A 23,590-nucleotide genomic window follows, 5' to 3' on the forward strand; every position below is an offset into this window, starting at 1 on the left:
TCTCCCTTGGAAAATGTATTCCTCCTCCTGCCTGTCAGTAGCTCTGAAGTCTGCATTTCCAGTTCTGACCTCTCCCTGAACTCCAGTTCTTTTCACTAAATGTCCAGTGGATATTTCCACTGGAATTTTCCTACCCCGGCACTACAAACGTTAAAACACCAGAAACTGAAGTTATTACAGTCTGCCTTTGATCCACCCAAACCCTCTACTTTCTCCTTTCCAACATAGTGCATTGGTCTCTGGCACTAAAATTCTGTCTCATTTACTATGGAAGCCATGGAATCATTTTTAACCCATTTTTCTGTTTCTGTTTCTGAAAGATATTGAATTTGGAATCAGAAGACATCAATATCAGTCTCATTTCTGCTGTTTCTTAGTAGTATGAAGTTAGGAAATTTTCAACCTCTAAAAGCCTTGTATTTCTCATCTATAAAATGAGATCAATAGTACAATTCAAAACCATGCATTCAGTTGCTACTTATCCCAGCCCTTTGTGCTAATGACGTTAGACTCTCAACTTCTGCAGGAATGACATTTTAGACTAGATAATTCTTTACTATGGGGCTGTCTGTGCATTGTAGGATGTTAGCAACATTCCTAGTCTCTACCCATTGTCTTTAGATATTGCCAAATGTCCCCTAGGCTGGAGCGAAATTGCCTCCTGTTGAGAACCACTGGGTTAGAGGAATACTAGGAGGGGTAATAGTGCCTTCATCACTGGGTGCTATGAGGATTACATGAGATGACGAATATGAAAGCAGCTGGCACAGTGTCTGACATATTGTTGGTATAAGGTCAACATGTGTAGAATGTGGGCGTACGTTCATTCTCTGGGCTCTGTCTTGTTGGGATGCTCCCTGGAGGTCACAATTGAAAACATTTTTTAGAAAAACGTACAATTTAGACTATATTGTTCTGAATTCTTATCATATTCTAACAAATGTAATTTTTTTAATTTAAGCAATGATAAAGCAAAGATCTTGTATTACATTTTCTTAATAATTTTGTTCTCTCTCCCTCCTGGTTTATTCTCACTGCTCTCTACATCCATAATTCTTCATGCATGGTTCACCGGAACTACTATACTTCTATCACATTAGTCTCTCTCCCTGTCCATCTGTACAGCTTCCTTTCCTGATGTTGTCATTGCCTTATATATATTTTTAAATTCTATCGGAAACTCAGTTCCTGCTTCTGGTATTTACTTCACTGAAACAGTACTCCCCTGCCACTCAGCCACACCCTTCTTCCATCCGGCCTTCCTATCCACCTTTCATTATTATGTTCCCCAACACTGTCACCTTCTGTCACAGCCTCCTTCTTATTGTTCTTTGAAGTTACCATGTACATTCCTGCCCCCGTTCCTTCACCCATACTCTATCCCATGTCTGGACTGCCCCCTCCTCTGTCTCTTTTGCCTATGTAAATCTGACAACTCCTCCAAGGCCCAATTCAAATCCCAATTTCTGATGATTGTAACTTCCTTTGAAAGACATAAAAACAGCAATAACAACAAAAAAAAGATGGATTAATGGTTGAATAGAGGACTGGATAGATGGGTTTTTGTTGTTGTAAGGTGCTGTTGAGTTGGTTCTGACCCTATGTACAACAGAGCAAAACACTGCCCATTCCTGTACCATCCTCACAATCATTGCTATGCTGAAGCCCATTGTTGCAGCCGCTGTGTCAATTCATCTCATTGATGGTCTTCCTCTTTTTCTCTGACCCTCTACTTTACCAAGCATGATGTCCTTCTCCAGGGAATGGTCCCTCCTGATAACATGTCTAAAGGATGTGAGACAAAGTCTGTCCATCCTTGCTTCTAAGGAGCATTCTTGCTGTACTTCTTCCAAGATAGATTTGTTCCCTCTTTTGGTAGTATGTGGTATATTCTATATTCTTCGCCAACACCATAATTCAAAGCCATCAGTTCTTCTTCTGTTTTTCTTACTCATTGTCCAGGTTTCAGATGCATATGGGCAACTGAAAACACTATGGCTTGGGTCAAGCTCACCTTAATCCTTAAAGTGATACCTTTGCTTTTTAATACTTTAAGTGATCTTTTGCAGCAGATTTGCCCAATGCAATGTGTCATTTGACTTCTTGACTGCTGCTTCCATGGGCATTGATTGTGGAATCAAGTAAAATGAAATCTTTAACAACTTCAGTTGTTTCTCTGTTTATCATGATGTTGCTTACTGGTCCAATTGTAAGGATTTTTGTTTTCTTTATGTTGGGGTGCAATCTATACTGAAGGCTGTAATCTTTGATCTTTATCAAGAAGTGGTTCAAGTCCTCTTCACTGTCAGCAAGCAAGGCTATGTTATATGTATATTGCAGAATGTTAATGAGTCTTCCTCCACTTCTGATCCTGTGTTCTTCTTCATATAGCCCAGGTTCTGGGATTATTTGCTCAGCATACAGATTGAGTAAGTATGCACACCTAATGCACACCTTTCCTGACTGTAAACCAGGCACATCCCCTTGTTCTGTTCGAACGACTGCCTCTTGGTCCATGTACAGGTTCCTCATGAGCACAATTAAGTGTTCTGGAATTCCCATTCTTCACAATGTTATCCATAATTTGTTATGATCCATGCAGTCAGATGCCTTTGCATAGTCAATAAAACACAGATAAACATCTTTCTGGTATTCTCTGCTTTCAGCCAGGATCCATCTGAAATCAGCAATGATATCTTCCATTCCACGTCCTCTTCTGAATCCTGCTTGAATTTGTGGCAGTTCCCTGTTGATGTACTGCTGCAACTGCTTTTGAATGATCTTCAGCAAAATTTTACTTGCTTGTCATATTAATGATATTGTTCAATAATTTTTGCATTCTGTCGGATCACCGTTCTTTGGAATAGGCATAAACATGGATCTCTTCCAGTTGGTTGGCTAGGTAGCTAGCTGTCTTCCAAATTTCTTGGCACAGATGAGTCAGCACTTCCAGTGCTGCATCTGTTCATTGAAACTTCTCCATTGATATTCCGTCAATTTCTGGAGGCTTGTTTTTTGCTAATGCTTTCAGTGCAGCTTGGACTTCCTCCTTCGGTACCATTGGTTGTCGATCATATGCTACTTCCTGAAATGACTGAACGTTAGCCAGTTCTTTTTGGTACAATGACTCTGTATATTCCTTCCATCTTCTTTTGATGCTACCTGTGTTATTCAGTATTTTGCCCATAGAATCCTTCAATGTTGCAACTCCAGCCTTGAATTTTTTCTTCAGTTCTTTCAGCTTGAGAAATGCCAAGCATTTTCTTCCCTTTTGGTTACCTAACTCCAGGTCTCTGCACCTGTCATTATAATAATTTACTTTGTCTTCTTGAGCTACCCTTTGAAATCTTCTGTTCTCTCTTTTATGTCATAATTTCTTCCATTCACTTTAGATACTCGGCATTCAAGAGCAAGTTTCAGAGTCTCTTTTGACATCCATTTTGGTCTTTTCTTTCTTTTTAGTGACCTGTTGCTTTCTTCATGTATGGTGTTCTTGATGTCTTCCCACAACTCATCTGGTTTGGTCATTACTGTTAAATGGATCAAATCTATTCTTGAGATGGTCTCTAAATTCAGGTGGGATATACTCAAAATCCTACTTTGGCTCTCATGGACTTGTTCTAATTTCCTTCAGCTTGACCTTGAACTTGCATATGAGCAACTGATGGTCTGTTCTCAGTCAGCCCCTGGCCTTATTCTGACTGATGATATTGAGCTTTTCCATCGTCTGTCAGTTTGTCATGCTGTGGTGGCTTGCATTTTTCGGTGATACTGAAAGCTACTCCACCAGTATTCAAATACCAGCAGGGTCACCCATGGTGGACAGGTTTCAGCTGAGCTTCCAGACTAAGACAGACTAGGAAGAAGCACCTGGAGGTCTACTTCTGAAAAAATTAGCCAGTGAGTACCTTATGAATACCAGCAGAACATTGTCTGATATTGTGCCAGAAGATGAACCCCTCAGGTTGGAAGGCACTCAAAAGACGACTGCGGAAGAGCTACTTCCTCATCAAGCTTTTTGGGACCTTCGTTTGCTGATGTGGCAAGATTCAAAATGGGTAGAAACAGCTGCAAACATCCATTGATAACCGGAACATGGAATGTACAAAGTATGTATCTAGGAAAATCGGAAATTGTCAAAATGAAATGGAATGCACAAACATTGATACCCTAGCCATTAGTGAGCTGAAATGAACTGGCATTGGCCATTTTGAATCAGACAATCATACGGTCTACTATTCTGGGAATGACAAATTGAAGAGAAATGGCGTTGCATTCATCATCAAAAAAAGAAAAACATTTCAAGATCTATCCTGAAGTACAACTCTGTCAGTGATAAGGTAATATGCGTAAGCCTACAAGGAAAGCCAGTTAATATGACTATCATTCAAATTTACACACCAACCACTAAGGCCAAAGAGGAAGAAATTGAAGATTCATACCAACTTCTGCAGTCTGAAATTGATCAAACATGCAATCAAGATGCATTGATAGGTACCAGTGATTACAATGGGAAAGTTGGAAACAGAGAAGGATCAGTAGTTGGAAAGCATGGCTGTGGTAATAGAAATAATGCCAGAGATTACATGACAGAATTTTGCAAGACCAATGACTTCATCATTACAAATACCTTTTTTCACCAACATAAACAGCAACTATATATATGGACTTCACCAGATGGAATACACAGGAATCAAATCAGCTACATCTGTGGAAAGAGACAATGAATAGATTGTCTTTTATGTGATAAAAGAAAATTAGTAAAATTTTAACATGGAGTCTAGTTGACATATATGGGTAAAAAAAAAAAACTAGTTTTATGGGTATTAAAGTATAATTCTTTAAACTTTTTCTGTGTTTGAAAAGTGTCAGAATAAAATTAAAATAAATAAAATACCCCCCCCCCCCACAATTTCTCTACAAAGCCTTCCCATCCAACTCTAGCCCATAGTGGTTAAGAATCTAGGATTGGACATCAAGTGGGTCTGAGTTCAAGGCTGGTTCCACCTCTTGCTAGCTGGGTGACTTTGGACAAGTTACATAACAACTCAGAACTTGAATTTCCTCCTTTATGAAATGCACATAATAATGACAGTGTCCTCATACAACTGTTGTGAAGGCTAAATGAGATTTATACTTGTAAAGTGCTTAGCATATTTACCAAGCAAAACCAACCAACAAACCACTGCCGTCTGGTTGATTCTGACTCATAGCGACCCTATAGAACAGAGAAGAACTGCCCCATAGAGTTTCCAAGGACTGCCTGGTGGATTTGAACTGCCTACCTTTTGGTTAGCAGCCATAGCTCTTAACCAATTCACCACCAGGGTTTCCAGAGCATATTAAGTACTCAGTAAATTTTAACTGAAAGCAAAACAAACATCCCTCCCTTGACCACATAAAGTGGAATGGAAGCTATATGAGCAGGGACAATCTGTCTCATTTACTATTCCCCCAATGCCTAAAGAGTAAGAACTTAGCAAATCTTTTTTTTTTTTTTTTTTGGTCATTAATTCATTTATTTATGAAACAAGTTAAAACCACAAAGGGCTGTGTCACTACATTCTGGTCAGAATGGCTAAAATCAAAATGGCTGACAATAGCAAATATTGACTAGGCTGTGAAACACCCAGAACCTTTATTAATAGAGAACTTAGTAAATCTTTGTGGAATGAATGAATGTTAGTTATGTATCAGCTCTGTTATTCACCTCTATTTTTCTTCCTTGAGTAAGATTCATTCAATTAGCTTTTGCTACGTAGCATCTACTTTGAACAAATTTAATAACCATGGAGAGAACCATAATAGCCTGCACCTAGCCCAATATTTTATCCCTGAAATCAGTGATCTCCTTCCCTCAGTGCTGCCATGCAGTCAGAGTTCTCTGACCTAGCCAAGACCCCATCTGAGAACATGCCTGGGAAAGAAACGGGTTTTTACATGGAGAAGAGTAACTGGTGTTATTACCCAATCAGATGGGGAATATGAAAAAAATAAGGTGAGAAATTCTCCATGTTCTGACCCACAGACTCCTGACCTACCTTTCTCGATCCCATCGCATCAGCACACAGCTCCTACTAATTTTAATACCATTGGGCTTAGCTTCCCAGTTAACTTACTTAAAATCTTTCAACTTATTGCTCAAACTTTTATGTCATTTTTTTTTTTGTTTGGTTTTAAAATTTTATTTCTCCAAATTAAATTTTAATAAAGTTATTTAATTCCATAATTTTAAGAGCAATCTATTGGTGGGGGAGTTTATAGGAAATTTATCGATGTGTACTGAGGTCCTCTGATAACCCGTGCTCTGTGTATGTGTTATTTCGTTCAGTCCTCACAATAGCTATTTTCCCTTGAGGAAAAGTAGTTCAGAGTGGTTAAATGAATTGCCCAATAATGTGCAACTAGTAAATTATGCTGGTATATAAAACCGTTGTTGTTGTTGTCAGGTGCTGTCAAGTTGGCTTCGACTCATAGCGACCTTATATATAACAGAACAAATTGCTGCCTCATCCTGCACCATCCTCACAGTAGTAGATATGTTTGAGACCATTGTTGTAGCCATGTGTCAGTCCATCTTATTGAGGGTCTTCCTCTTTTTTGCTGACCCTCTATCTTACCAGGCATGATATCCTTCTCCAGGGATTGATCCCTCTTAATAACACGTCCAAAGTAAGTGAGATGAAGTCTCGCCATCCTCACTTCTAAGGAGCATTCTGGCTGTACTTCCTCCAAGACAGATTTGTTCATTCTTCTGGCAGAGTCCATGGTATTATGGTGCCATGGGTTGATTTTGTGTGGCTTTTCTAGCCATGGTCTTATAACTTCCACCCAAGTGATCAGACAGTACTGTGCAGATATGGTAATTGTGACCCACCAAAGGGATTGGTCAGTTTTGCCATCCTGCTGGGCTTGAAATGAGCCACTCCAGAGGCAAGAAAGAGAAGAATCACACTACCACCAAGGAAGAAAACCCAGCGTGTCCTTTGGACCCAGGATCCCTGCGCTGAGGAGCTCCTGGAACCGAGAGACAGAGAGAGAGAGAACTGTAATAGTAAAAGCAGTGAGAAGTGACAGCAGAGACCTGGCAACAAGAGACAGTGTGGTGAGATTCCCAGCCCACAGATAGAGAAAGCTGACTGCCTTTGGGCAGAGGCCTAGGGCCAGAGAGAGGCATACCTGTGAGCATGGCTGGGGAGAGGCTCTCCTGTTGGAAGAACTGTATCTTTGAGTGTTCCTGAGCCTGAATTGTAACCTGTTACTTCCCTAATAAACCCCATAAACGTGAGTATTGTCTTTGAGTTCTTTGTGGCCATTGCAATGAATTAGGGATCCCAACAGAGAAGTAGAGAGTGCTGTGGGAGGAACAATTGGTGTCAGAGTTGGTAATGATGGCAGAGACCAGCAGCATATCTGAACTTCGCCTCATAGGAATCAGCCTTGGACTGTTGATCTTGATTCTCCTTCCCATTTGTGAAGTTAGAGGAGGTCAGACATTGTTCACACACCATTTTTACAGGTATATTCAATATGCTTTGCCAAAATCATAATTCAAAAGCAATTCTTCAGTCTTCTTTTTTCATTGTCCAGCTTGCTTACAATTGCATGTATAGGGGGTGATTGAAAATACCATGGCTTGGGTCAGGTACACCTTAGTCCTTAAAGTGACGTCTTTGCTTCTTAACATTTTAAAGAGGTCTTTTGCAGCAGACTTGCCCAATGCAAAATGTTTGATTTCTTGACTGCTGCTTCTATGGACGTTGATTGTGGATACAAGTTAAATGAAATCCTTGACAACTAAAGATTTTCTCTGTTTATCATGATGTTGCTTATCGGTCCAGTTATGAGGAGTTTTGACTTTTGTTATGTTGAGGTGAAATCCATACTGAAGGCAGTAGTTATTGATCTTCATCAGTAAGTAATTCAAGTTCTCTTCACTTTCGGGAAGCAAGGTTGTGTCATCTGCATATTTCAGGTTGTAAATGAGTTCTTCTCTAGTACTGATGCTGTGTACTTCATATATTCCAGCTTCTGGGATTATTTTCTCAGCATACAGATTAAGTAAGTATGGTAGAAGGATATGATCCTGATGCCCATCTTTTCTGGTTTTAAATCACACAGTATCCCCTTGTTGGGTTTAAAAGACTGCCTCTTGATTTATGTATTATGAAACTAGACCTGTCTAACTCTGGAGTAGATTAATTGCAAAAATACCTCTGATTCTGTCCACCTCTGGTTCCAATTCTTTTGCAATGTGACTTTGTAGCTCCTCTTAGCAAGAGGTGGGGCCTAGTCCCCATCCTTTGAATCAGCGCTTGCCTTGCTTTAGATGGTAGAATGCAAGGAAAATGATGGTGGGTCAGTTCTGAGTCTAGACCTTAAGGGGCCACGCACCCTTGGCTCTCTCTCAGAAACCCTGCCATCTCCATGAGAACAAGTCTGGGCTAACCTGCTGGAAGATGAGAAAACATGTGGGGCTGAGCTGAGTCACCCCAGTCATTCTAGCCAAAGCCTCAGACACAAGCAAAAACCTAGCCAAGATCAGCAAAGCTGTCTACCAGCTCCACAATAGACTGTAGGTGCACGAGTGAGCCCACTGAGACCAGCTCAGACTAGCAGAACTGTCCAGCCAACCAACAGGTTCGTGCACAGAAATAAATATTTACTATGTAGCCACAGAGGTGTTGTGGTTGCTTGTCATGCAGCGATATTTCATCAAGAGATAACTAATGCAAATTTATACTCTCTGTAGATTTAACTATTAAATAAAAAAATCAAACCCATTGCCGATGAGTCAATTTTGCTCATAGTGACCCTATAGGACAGAGTAGAACCACTTCATAAGGTTTCAGAGCTGTAAATATTTACGGAAGCAGACTGCCACATCTTTTTCCTGAGGCTTAACTATACCTTTTAATAAACAGTACAGGGAGGAAAGTTTTTGCAATACATCTATCGGAAGTCTTTTTTCCCAGTTTTTATGATGCTATTATATTCTTTTCAATTATTTTTAATATTTTAAAATAATATTTTATGAACAGTACATTAAAAAGAAATTATTTCTGTTTAATGAACCAATTTAATGAATACCTAAGCTGCAAACTGAACTATGGTGTGTGGCTCTCCTTCTATCTTTTATCAGACAAATTCAAGCAAACAAATCAATCCACAGTTTTTAATATTTATTCTGTACAGACACTGTGCATAGTGCAATGGTGTTTTAAGACACGGTTCCTGTCTTCAAGGAATTTACAATCTAATTAGAGATATAAGAAGGCATATAGATGAGAGAAGTTGAAAAACACAAGATTTCAAGAACACCGTTATTGTGATCTCACAGTACATTTCAAAAAGGAAAGGTGCATGATCATTTTGATAAAGGAAGTCAACACTTGGTTGGAAGTTGGAGAGAAGCAGAACGCTTGGGAGAGAAGCTGGTGAGGTGATAGCAGACTTTATAGAGGAGGTGAGATTGGAACTCCTTGGAGAATTTCAGTAAGCAGGAAGGATGGCATTCCCGGTAGGTGAAACTGCAGTTAGTAATACGACTAGCGGGAAAGTGCAAGGTGTCTTTGGCAGTGAGTAAATAAGCAATTTTGAAGAGAACAGAGGAAATCAATAGGACAAAGTGACTGATTAGATAGGAAGTAGAAGGGATATGAAAAGCAAAGATGACCTGCATGTTTCTAGCCAGGAGGATGGTGATCATTAACAGAGAGAGAAAGTAAAGGGTAGCAGCTTGTGAACTATTCAATATTAGACACATGACGCTTGAGGTGGGAGGGAAATACCCAGTAGGCTGTTGAAAATTCTGGTGAGAGATCAAGGGGAAAGGTCAAGGCTAGAGGTATGGTTTGAAAATCTTCAGTGCAAAAGAGAGGGTTAGATTTCCAGAGAGGACACAAGAGCTGAAGGGCAAGGCCTAGACCTTGGGAGAATTTCTATACTATGTAGTAGGAGAGATAAGAACCATGCACAGCTGAATGCTAAGAAGAATGTGGCAAGTGCTATAAGAGTCACATAAATGTGATGACCATCCAAAGAAGGGAGAGGGGTGTATACCAGCAGAGGGGAAGCATTTGCTTTCAAGAGAAAAATGACTGATGAAGCAGGACCTGCTCACAGCAGGACCAGAGTGCTTCTATAAGTCATTTGAAGGAAATGAATGGTTCCAGCTGGATTGTTCACTGCTAACAACATAAACACAAGTGGAGACTTATTAAACTGATTTACAAAAGGGTCTGTTACACACATGTAAAAGATATACAGCCAGATGTCAATTTTTTCCCTGAAACTTAGTAAGGTAATTATTTATATGATTTTAAACATATTTTAGAATGTTTATATAAATAATCATATTTCCTAGGCCTCTTAGATTTTTTTTTTCTTAGATTAACTAATTAATTCTGCTTCTTAGATATAAACAATGAATAAATCAGTGGTCTTACAAAATTCTATCATACGATCTTCAGCACCGTTTCTATCACCAAGGCCATATTTTCCTACTGTGGATCCTTCTTTGTTTCCAGCTTTTGCATTGCAATCACCAGTGGTGATCCTGATTGCATGTTTGGTTGATTTCAGGCTGCAGAAGTTGGTAAAAATCTTCAATTTCCTCATCTTTGCCATTACTGATTGGTGTGTAAATTTGAATAATAGTCATATCAACTGGCCTTCCTTATAGCAGAGTTGTACCTTCAGGATAGATCTTGAAATGTTCTTTTGACAATGAATGTGACACCATTCCTCTTCAATTTGTCATTCCCAGTGTCTTAGTTATCCAGAGCTGCTGTAACAGAAATACCACTAGTGGATGGCTTTAACAAAGAGAAATTTATTCTCTTACAGTCTGTTGGTGATGATGGTAGGTACCATCAGGTCGGTTATGACTTGTAGCGACCCTACGTACCACAGAACAAAACACTGCCTGGTTGTGCACCTTCCTCACAATCGTTGTTATGCTTCAGCCCATTGTTGCAGCCACTGTATCAATCCATCTCATCCAGGCTCTTCCTCTTTTCAGCTGACCCTGTACTTTACCAAGCATGATGTTCTTCTCCAGGGACTGATCCCTCCTGACAACATGTCCAAAGTATGTAAAATGCAGTCTCACCATCCTTGCTTTTAAGGAGCATTCTGGTTGTACTTCTTCTAAGACGGATTTGTTCATTCTTTTGGCGGTCCATAGTATATTCAATATTCTTCACCAACACCATAATTCGAAGATATCAATTCTTCTTTGGTCTTTCTTATTCGTTGTCTAACTTTTACATGCATATGATGTGACTGAAAATACCATGGCTTGGGTCAAGCACACCTCAGTCTTCAAGGTGACATCTTTGGTTTTCAACACTTTAAAGAGGTTCTTTGCAGCAGATTTGCCCAATCCAATGCATCTTTTGATTTCTTGACTCACAGCCTAGGAGGCTAGAACTCCAAATTCAGGGTGCCAGCTCCAGGGGATAGCTTTCTTTCTGTGTCAGCTCTGGGAGGAGGTCCTTGTCATCAGTCTTCCCTGGTGGAGGAGCTTCTCAGTGCAGGACCCTGGGTCTAGAGGGCACACTATTCTCCTAGCTCTGGTTTGATGGTATGAAGTTCCTCTGTCTTTCTGTTCCCTTCTCTGTTTTAAATCTCAAAAGAGGGTGACTAAGACAAAACCTAATCTTATAGATTGAGTCCTGCCTCATTAACATAACTGCCTCTAATCCTGCCTCATTAACATCATAGAGGCAGGATTTATAACACGCAGGAAAATCTTATCAGTTGACAAAATGGTGGACAATCATACAATACTGAGAATCATGGACTGGCCAACTTGATAGATATTTTGGGGGGACACAATTCAATCCATGATACTCCATACATGATTGTCTGATTCAAAATGGCCAATACCAGTCCATTTCAGCTCATTAATGCCTAGGATATTGATATTTACACATTCCATTTCATTTTTGACTTCCCACTTTCCTAAATTCATACTTTGTACATTCTACTTTCTGATTATTAATGGATGTTTGCAGCTGTTTCTTCTCATTTTGAGTCATGCCACCACAGCAAATGAGGGTTATGAAAGCTTTACTCCAACCACATCATTAAGGTTCGACTCCACTTTGAGGAGGCAGCTCTTCCCCAGTCATATTTTGAGTGCCTTCCAACCTGAGGGGCTCATCTTCTAGCACTGTATCAGACAATGTCCCACTGCTATTCATAAGATTTTCACTGGCCAATTTTTTCAGAATTAGACTACCAGGTCCTTCTTCCTAGTCTTAGTCTGGAAGCTTCACCAAAACCATCCACCATGAGTAACCATGCTAGTATTTGAAATACCGGTGGCATAGTTTCCAGCATAACAGCAATATGCAAGCCACCACAATATGACAAACTGACAGATGCCTGGTGGCTTATTCATTGCAAATACTCTTTTTCAACAACATTAACGGTGACCATACACGTGTACCTCACTGAATGGAAAACACAGGAATCAAATTGGGTACATCTATGGAGATAGACAACGGAAAAGTTCAATATCGTCAGTCAGAACAAGGCCAGGGGCTGACTACAGAACAGACCATAGATTGGTCATAAGTTCAAGTTCAAGTTGCAGAAACTTAGAACAAGTCCACAAGAGCCAAAATATAAACATGAGACTATCACACCTGAATTTACAGACCATCTCAAAAATAGATTTGATCCATTGAACCCCAATGACCAAAGACCAGATGTGTTGTGGGATGACATCAAGGACATCATATATGAAGAAAGCAAGAGATCATTACAAAGACAAGAAAGAAAAAAAAAGACCAAAATGGATGTCAGAAGAGAATCTGAAACTCGCTCTTGAATGCCAAGTTCCTAAAACAAATGGAAGAAATGATGACATAAAAGAGCTGAACAGAAGATTTTAAAGGGCAGCTTGAGAAGACTAAGTAAAGTATTATAATGACTTGTGCAAAGAACTGCAGTTAGGTAACCAAAAGGGAAGAAATGGTTGGCATTTCTCAACCTGAAAGAACTGAAGAAAAAATTCAAGCCTTGAGTTGCAATTTTGAAGGATTCTGTGGACAAAATATTGAACTATGCAGTAAGCATCAAAAGAAGATGGACAGAATACACAGTCACTGTACCAAAAATAATTGCTTGACGTTCAGCTATCTTGGGAGGTAGCATATGATCAAGAACTGATGGTATTAAGAAGTCCAAGTTGCACTGAAAGCATTGGTGAAAAACAAGGCTCCAGGAATTGACAGAATACCAATGGAGATGTTTCAACAAACGGATGCATCATTGGAGGTTCTCACTCATCTCTGCCAAGATATTTAGAAGATAGCTAGCTACCTGGCCAACCAACTGAAAGAGATCCATATTTGTGCCCATTTCAAAGAAAGGTGATCCAACAGAATGCGAAAATTATCAAACAATATCATTAATATCACACACAAGTAAAATTTTGCTGAAGATAATTCAAAAACGATTGCAGCAGTACATCGACATGGAACTTGCAGAAATTCAAGCCGGATTCAGAAGAGGACGGGGAAGCAGGGATATCATTGCTGATGTCAGATGGATCCTGGCTGAAAGCAGAGAATAACAGAAAGATGTTTACCTGTGTTTTATTGACTATACAAAGGCATTCAACTGTGTGGATCATAACAAATTATGGATAACATTGCCAAGAATAGAAATTCCAGAACACTTAATTCTGCTCTTGCAGAGCCTGTACATAGACCAAGAGACAGTCATCCAAACAGAACAAGGGGTTAAAATCAGGAAAGGAGTGTGTCAGGGTTGTATCATTTCACCAAACTTATTCAATCTATACACTGAGCAAAAAATCTGAGAAGCTGGACTATAGGAAGAAGAACACGGCATCAGAATTGGATGAAGACCCATTAACGACCTGCAATATGCTGATGACACAAACTTGCTTCCTGAAACCAAAGAGGACTTGAAGTACTTACTGATGAAGATCAAAGACTACAGCCTTTAGTGTGGATTCCATCTCAACATAAAGAAAACAAAAATCCTTACAAATGGACCAATAAGCAACATCATGATAAATGGAGAAAATATTGAAGTTGTCAAGGATTTCATTTTACTTGGATCCACAATCAATGCCCATGGAAGCAGCAGTCAAGAAATCAAATGACACATCGCACTGGGTAAATCTGCTGTGGAAGATCTCTTTAAAGTGTTGAAAAGCAAAGATGTCACTTTGAGGTCTAAGGTGCGCCTGACCCAAGCCATGGTATTTTCCGTCACCTCATATGCATGTAAAAACTGGACAATGAGTAAGGAAGACCAAAGAAGAAGTGATGCCTTTGAATTATGGCATTGGTGAAGAATATTGAATATACCATGGACTTCCAAAAGAGCAAACAAATCTGTCTTTGGAAGAAGTAGAGCCAGAGTGCTCCTTGGCAGTGAGAATGGCAAGACTTTGTCTCAAGTACTTTGGACATGTTATCAGGAGGGACCAGTGCCTGGAGAAGGACATCATGCTTAGTAAGGTAAAGGGTCGGAGAAAATGAGATGGATTGACATAGTGGCTGCAATAAGGTGCTGAAACATAGCAGCCATTGTGAGGATGGCACGGGACCACCCAGTGTTCCGTTCTGTTGTACATAGGGTTGCTATGAGTCAGAACCGACTCCATGGCACCTAGCAACAACAACAAATATAAACAACTTTGTTTGGGCTGATTTCCCTTTTTTAACTCTCCATGTTGATTCTCTTCATGAATTAACAAGTTTCTGCTTCATGGCTTTTCATTTTGATAAATTCAGAAAGTGCAAATTGAAGATAATATTTCATCAAGATAAAGTCAACCCAAATAAAGTATCAAGGTAAATGAACAATGGCTCAATTCCCCCTCTTAGTTTCTGTGTTGAAACTACACTTAAAGGGTTATACAAATTACACATACAGTGTATTATTGTGTCTGCTTCTTTCAGCAGAGACACATATTTATACACTCATGTTGATTAGTTCAGCGGTTAAAGATGATGGCATAACATCAAGTTAGAAATGTTCAATGCATCTCTATGACTGAAAGAACCCCTCAAAGAGTTCCTAGCACTATAAATAGTCATCAGATATATTTTATTTCAGTGGAGCATAAAGAATAAAGAAGCATAAAGTAAAAAAGACTACCTTATCCCTGGTTCTTTGTTTTAAAAAAGCAAACAAGAAAATAACCAGTTTATGATAAGAAGAAGCCATACATAGTCTGCCAGCAAACTGTTTGCCAGTTGCTCTGGAGTGTTTCTACCCAAAGTCAAGGTTAGCTGAAAGCAGTGGGTCTATGGTTCTTTAGTCATCCATTTTAACTGTTCTGATCTTTATCTGCCTCAAGTGCTGTGCTCCAGGAACATTATATATATACTGATAGAGTTCGCATCATTGGTTTTCAAACTCAAAAATTATTGGATGAATGAATGAAAGGATCCAGAGTTTTCAGTGTGAAAGCCCTGATGTAGACTAATTAAATACCTCTGTTTTTGATTCAGTGAAAGTGTGCATCTGAAATTAAACTTGGCCCAGACTTATATTGGTGACTGGTGATCTAATAGCCCCAGTCCACTGCTCTTCTTATCCAGTGGAGCTGAATCACATTGTTGTTGGAAAAATTCTATGAACTAAAAGGTGTTTCACCCCTTTTGAAGTGGGATTTATAAATGTTCACCTAAAGTACAAAAAGTACAAAAATACCACAGCAAGAAAGAAGAAAAGGGATGAGCTCCTTGAGGAAGAATGCCAATTGATTGTAAAGCATGTGTTGTTAATACTAATTATGGTTATATTAAAACTCAAATGAATTCCATGTAGTTTCATCTTAGAAATACAGGCATACCTCATTTTATTGCACTTCGCTTTTTGCTTTGTTTCACTTTGCAGGTACTCCATTTTGTATAAATTAAAGGTTTGTAAAAAAAAAAAAAAAAAAAAATCCTGCATTGAGCAAGTCTATTGGTACCGTTTTTCCAACAGCAAGTGCTCACTTTGTCTCTCTGTGTCACATTTTGGTAATTTTTATAATATTTCAAACTTTTTCATTATTATTATATCTGTTATGGTGATCTGTGATCAGTGATCTTTGATGTTACTATTGTAATTGTTTTGGGGCGCCATGAACCACACCCATATAAGAGGGCAAACTTAATTGATAGAATGTTGTGTGTGTTCTGACTGCTCCACTGACTGGCCATTTGCCCATCTCTCTCCCTTTCCTCGGGCCTCCCTATTCTCTGAGACACAACGATATTGAAATTAGGCCAATTAATAACCCTACAATGGCCTCTGAGTGTTCAAGTGAAACAAAGAGTTGCACTTCTCTCACTTTAAATCAAAAACTAGAAATGATTAAGCTTAGTTGAGGAAGGCATGTCAAAAGCTGAGACAGGCCAAATACTAGGCCTCTTGCACCAGACAGTTAGCCAAGTTGTGAATGCAAAGGAAAAGTTCTTGAAGGAAATTAAAAGTGTTACTCCAGTGAACACATGATCATTAAGAAAATGAAACAGCCTAATTGGTGATATGGAGAAACTTTTAGTGGTCTGGATAGAGGATCAAACCAGCCACAACATTCCCTTAAGCCAAAGCCTAATCCAGAGCAGGGTTCTAACTCTCTTTAATTCTATGAAGGCTGACAGAGGTGAGGATGTTGCAAAAGAAGTTTGAAGCTAGCAAAGGTTGGTTCCTGAAGTTTAAGGAAAAAAGCCATCTCCATAATGTAAAAGTACAAGGTGAAGCAGCAAGTTATCCAGAATATCTAGCAAAGATAACTGTTGAAGGTGCCTACACTAAACAGCAGATTTTCAATGTAAACGAAACAGCCTTATATTGGAAGAAGATGCCGTCTAGGTCTTTCACAGCTAGAGAGGAGAAATCAATGCCTGGCTTCAAAGCTTCAAAGGACAGGCTGACTCTCTTGCTAGGGGCTAATGCAGCTGGTGATTTAAGTTGAAGCCAATACTTATTTACTATTCTGAAAATCCTAGGGCCCTTAAGAATTACGGTAAATCTACTATGCCTGTCTACTACATCTGTGGAAAGAGATGATGGAAAAGCTCAACATTAGTCAGAACAAGGCGAGGGGCCGATGGCTGATCAGATCATCAATTACTCATACGCAAGTTCAAGTTGAAACTAAAGAAAATGAGAACAAGTCCACGAGAGCCAAAATATGACCTTGAGTATAGCCCACCTGAATTTAGAGACCATCTCAAGAATAGATTTGACATGTTGAACACTAATGACCAAAGACCAGATGAGTTGTGGAATGACATCAAAGACATCATATGTGAAGAAAGCAAAAAGTCACTAAAACGACAGGAAAGAAACACCAAAATGGATGTCAGAAGAGACTCTGAAACTTGCTTTAGAATGTCGAGTAGCCAAAGTAAAAGAAAGAAATGAAGGAAAAGAGCTAAACAGAAGATTTCAAAGGGTGGCTGGAGAAGAGAAAGTAAAGTATTATAATGACACGTGCAAAGAGCTGGAGATAGAAAACCAAAAGCGAAGGACATGCTCGGCATTTCTCAAGTTGAAAGAACTGAAGAAAAAATTCAAGCCTTGAGTTGCAATATTGAAGGATTCTATGGGGAAAATATTAAATGATGCAGGAAGCATCAAAAGAAGATGGAAGGAAAACACAGAGTCACTATACCAGAAAGAATTGGTCAATGTTCAGCCATTTCAGGAGGTAACATACGATCAGGAACTGATGGTACCGAAGGAAAAAGTCCAAGCTGCACTGAAAGCATTGGCAAAAAAATGAAGCAATTGAGATATTTCAACAAACGGATGCAGCGGTGAAAGTGCTCACTCATCTATGCCAAGAAATTTGGAAGACAGCTACCTGGCTGACCAATTGGGAAAGATCCATATTTATGCCTATTCCCAAGAAAGGTGATCCAACAGAATGTGGGAATTATCAAACACTATCATTAATATCACACACCAGCAAAATTTTGCCAAAGATCATTCAAAAGTGGTTGCAGCAGTATATCAACAGGGAACTGTCAGAAATTCAAGCCAGGGATATCATTGCTGATGTCAGATGAATCTTGGCTGAAAGCAGAGAATACCAGAAAGATGTTTATCTGTGTTTTATTGACTATGCAAAGGCATTCCATTGTGTGGATCATAACAAATTATGGATAACACTGTGAAGAATGGGAATTCCAACACCCTTAATTGTGCTCATGAGGAACCTGTACATAGATCAAGAGGCAGTCGTTCAAACAGAACAAGGGGATACTGCATGGTTTAAAGTCAGGAAAGGTATGCATCAGGGTTATATCCTTTCACCATACCTTTATTCAATCTGTATGCTGATACATCCAAGATATAATCTGAGAAGCTGGAGTATATGAAGAAGAACAACGGGGCATCAGGATTGGAGGAAGACTCGTTAAGAATCTGCATTATGCAAATGACACAACCTTGCTTGCTGAAAGTGAAGAGGACTTGAAGCACTTACTGATGTAGATCAAAGACCACAGCCTTCGGTATGGATTACGCCTCAACATAAGGAAAACAAAAATCCTTACGACTGGACCAATAAGCAACATCATGATACATGGAGAAAATATTGAAGTTGTCAAGGATTTCATTTTATTTGAATCCACAATCAACACCCATGGAAGAAGCAGTTAAGAAATCAAAAGGCACGTTGCACTGGGCAAATCAGCTGCAAAAGACCTCTTTAAAGTGTTGAAAAGCAGAGGTGTCACCTTGAAGACTAAGGTGCACCTGATCCAAGCCATGGTGTTTTCAGTTACCTCATATGCATGCAAAAACTGGACAATGAATAAGGAAGACTGAAAAGGAATTGACGCCTTTGAAATATAGTGTTGGAGAAGAATATTGAATATACTATGGACTGCCAAAAAATCTGTCTTGGAAGAAATACAACCAGAATGCTTCTTGGAAACAAGGACGGTGAGACTGCGTTTCACATACTTTGGACATGTTGTCAAGAGGGATCAGTCCCTGGATAAGGACATCATGCTTGGTAAAGCAGAGGGTAGTGAAAAAGAGGAAGACCCTCAATGAGATGGATTGACACAGTGGCTGCAACAATGGGCTTAAGCACAACAATGATTGTGAGGATGGTGCAGGCCCAGGCTGTGTTTCGTTCTGTTGTGCATAGGGTTACTATGAGTCATAACTGACTCAACAGCACTTCACAACAACAACTCTGTGCTCCATAAATGGAACAACAACAAAGTCTGGATGACAGCACATCTGTTTATAACATGGTTTAATTAATATTTTAAGCTTATTATTGGGATCTACTGTTCAGAAAAAAAGATTCCTTTCAAGTTATTATTGCTCATTGACAATGCATCTGGTCACCCAAGAGTGCTGATGGTGATGTACAAGGAAATTAATGTTGTTTGCATGCTAACACAACATCGATTCTGCAGCCCATAGACAAGGAGGGATTTTGACTTTCAAGTCTTATTATTTAAGAAATACATTTGTAAGGCCGTAGCTGCCGTAGATAATGACTCCTCTGATAGATCTGGCAAAGTAAATTGAAAACCTTCTGGAAAGGATTCTTCATGCTAGATGCCATTAAGAACATTTGTGACTCATGGTAGGAGGTGAAAATATCAACATTAACAGGAGTTTGGAAGAAGCTGATTCCAACGTTGTTGAGATGACAACAAAGGGTTTAAAATAATACATAAACTTAGTTGATAAAGCAACAGCAGGGTTTGAGAGGATTGACTCCAATTTTGAAAGAAGTTCTCTGTGGGTAAAATGATGTCAAACAGCATCGCATGCTCCAGAGAAACCTTCCGTGAAAGGAAGAATCAACAGATGCAGCAAAGTTCACTGTTGTTTTCTTTTAAGAAATTGCCACAGCTACCCCAACTTCAGCAACTACCACTTCGATCAGTCAGCAGGCATCAACACCAAAGCAAGACCCTCTACCAGCAAAAAGATTATGACTCACTGACAGCTCAAATGATGGCTAGCATTTTTTTAGCAATAAAGTATTTTTTAATTAAGGTCTGTACGTTGTCTTTTTAGACATAATGCTATTGCACACTTAGTAGACTACAGTACAGTGTAAACATAACTTTTATATGCACTGGGAAACAAAAAAATTCATGTGACTTGCTTTATTGCAGTGGTCTGGAACCAAACCCACAATATCTCCAAGGTATGCCTGTATAGGCTTATTTTGGCCAAGAACATTATGACAATCTATTTTGGAGTTCAGCTCTATCTGGCAAGAGTCTAGGGCAGTATTATTAAATTAGAGCTGACAACTTGTGAACTGTGGCACACCAGTACATCGTATTTCCTATCACTAATTAAACTGGATGTGTAAGAGAAAGGAGCGGTATCTGAGGAGGTGTGGGAGTGGGTAGGGATGATGAGATCTAGCTCTAAGGCCCCTTTCAATTGCTTCTGATTTTTCAGTTCCAACTAAATCAGTTCAGCCCAACTAAACAAACAGTTGTTGAGGGCCTTCTGAGTGTCAGGAACTGCACTGGAACTATGACACTGAATGAGTTAGACACCGACCCTACACTAACAGAATCAGGAGATGGTAAGTGGAGGAGAAATCAGGACTTAGCAAAACCAGACAGTGACATCAGCACTTTGCTTTTCTCTCAAAATGTCAGTTTGACACAAGAATTAGCCATATGTAGCTTTTTTTTTTTTTTTTTTAGTTAAGAAGCTTGGCTGCTAACCAAAAGGTCAGCAATTCAAATCCACCAGCTGCTCCTTGGAAATTCTCTGGGGCAGCTCTACTCTGTCCCATAGGGTCGCTGTAAGTCAGAATTGACTAGACCACAACAGTTTTTGTTTTTTCAGTAAACAAACAGAAGCCCTGGTGGCAAAGTGGTCGAGAACTCAGTTGCTAACCAAAAGATTGGCAGTTTGAATCCACTGGCTGCTCCTTGGAAACCCTGTGGCAGTTCTACTTTGTCCCATAGGGTTGCTATGAGTTGGAATCAACTCGAGGGCAGTTTTTTTTTTTTTTTTTTAAGTACACAAAGAAATAGCACTTTCTTAAGCGTTACTAAAATATTTTTAGTCTCCACTCCCGTAAAATGACCACTGAATACATTTGAAATGGCCCCAGATTTTGAAGCCCAGCTGAATTCACTTGGCTATTCCTTCATCCCCTGATTCATTGGAGTTTCTTCACCATACCCACGTTTGCTTCCCGTGTGTTGTTGAAACATTTTTTTCTTAATTTAATTGTAATATCCAAATGCATTTCTTTTATTGGATTTATGAAATAATAGAATGTTTGATTTGCCCAGGACTTCTTAATATGTTATCCTGCAGCTGTTTTCCAATACACTGCTGTTTTTGTAGTTAGTTACATTGAATAAGTGCTCATAGACTATCATGGTGCCTGTTTGTAACCCATGGCAGCCAGAGAAATGAATCTTCTGTTTCCACTTTAGCCACTCTGCAATAATCATTTTCCACAGTAGATACTGCAGTAATTATTAGCATGAATCACCCTCTTTTGAATGATCTCAGCATAAACGTTGTTCATTTCAATCCTAAATTACTTAAAATTGACAGGAAGTATCCCATATTTAGTTATTTTCTCCACTTTTTGCAGCTATTTTATGGCTAAGATGGAAAGAAAACAAATTACATGTTGGGCAAGTCAGTAACTTCTCTACGTCTGTTATCTCATCTGTAAAATTACGGGATCGAATTAGGTTAGAGGTTAAACTGCTGGACAGAGGGGCAAATTTGGCCCTGAGATGAGCTTAGACTGGCCTACAACATTTTAAAAATTCTCATTAGTTGGCAACCTCCTAAAAGTGAGACATTTCACTTGAAACTCCAAATTTCTAGCTTCTCTTAAAAAATCAAAATCTAACTTCCTTTGATAAATCTGACCTCAGAGATGCCCTGTCTCAGCTCATCATCCTCCCATTTTCACAAATAACAAGGGTGGAAGGCACAACAAACCCACCGCGCATCTCTTCTGAGAGCACCTGAAGATGGTTCTGCCTCATCTCTGTCCCTGGTGAATAGTGGGAGACTTAGAAGAATCAGTTCCAGAAGGTGAAGCTCATTTAATGGCCTAGAAAACCCTGAGGAAAAAAGAAGCAAGCAAGCAGGAGGCCTCCTTTATACCACACCTCTGAGGTGGATCTCTGGAAAATAGCCCCTGTGGCAATTAGTTTTAAATGGTTGAATGATCTCTCACAGCTGGCAGTGGAAAATGCAATGGCCAATAGGAACTGAGCAGTGATCCCCACCCCCCTACCCCCCACCCCCCCACCCCTCGCACCCCCCGCCCAGTGGCGCCCACAGCTGGTGCTGTAGCTGCAATACCTTAGATCTATCTCTGTCAGAGACGGTGAAGTTCTGGCCACTGCTCATTCCGTGGTCTTGCACTGTTTAGTATTTATCACAGTTTGAGCTGCACAGTTTTGTTTTAAATTTTTTGTGGGGAGAAGGATGGGAGTGGGGGAGAAGCTCTGGTGGCAGAGTGGTTAAGTGTTGGTTGCTAACCACAATGTTAGTGGTTCGAATCACCAGCCAGTCACTCCATGGGAGAAAGATGTGGCAGTCTGCTTCTGTAAAGATTACAGCCTTGGAAACCCTATGGGGCAGTTCCTCTGTGTCCTGTTGAGTAGCTTTGAGCCAGAATCTACTCCATGGCAAGGGTTTTTTTTTTTTTTTGGTTGGAGGGGGATGTTACCTTGCCATCTCACCCTCCTGGTTCTCTGAATCTACCTTTCCCAGAGCAGTTCATTCTGTTTAGTGATTTTAGGAGAATGTGTGGGGAGGTATGGGGGATTGGTCTTGTTTTTGTTTATAAAAAAGAGAAAAAATTTGAGCCTATGCTTATTGGGAGGGGCCTTAAATTTGATATTGGCTCATCTCTTAATAGTAGTCCACACCTGGCCCTTTTTTAAAATGTATATTATCTATCCGACTCTTCTAGGCATCCAAGTTTTCACTAAATAATCTGGAAATCCTCACTCAGTTTAATAAATCTAAACATTTCTAAGATATTTTCAGGGGTGTTGAGTTCTCTCCCTCCCTCTCCTGGCAGGATACTCACCAGGCTAAACTCCATAAGGCACGACCCCTGGTATCTTTTCCCAGGTAAATCCCCAGCACCCAGAAAAATCCCTAGCACACAGGAGGCACTCAGTAAACATTTGCGAAATAAAGCATTCAGGGTTAACAATTACCTTAGGAAAGGGTCCACAATAATAGAGCAAATTAGTGTTTTAGAGAGGGCAGATAACCACTTTAACTGCAATATCATCATAATTTCTGTTACCTGAGAGAGGGATAGTTAAACTTCTTTGGTTTAAATGTTTTGTTGTTTAAGATCCCTATTAAGTCCAGGGTACAAATACCAGCCAGGCTTTCAGATTTCATTTTTATTTCTATAGAAGGGATAGAGATATATTCCAGACAGTAGTAAATAAAAAACGGTAAGCCTGAAGCCTTTAAAGAATAAAGAACTTGCTTTCTTGGCTCAGGCTAGGCTTTAAAAAAAAAAAGACTTACAGAAAATTCAGTTCTGAATTGAGCCTGGTGGGGACAGGTGGTAGAACACTGCCTCCTTGTGTTT

This window comes from Elephas maximus, chromosome 16, assembly GCF_024166365.1.
Source record: "Elephas maximus indicus isolate mEleMax1 chromosome 16, mEleMax1 primary haplotype, whole genome shotgun sequence".
NCBI lineage: Eukaryota > Metazoa > Chordata > Mammalia > Proboscidea > Elephantidae > Elephas > Elephas maximus.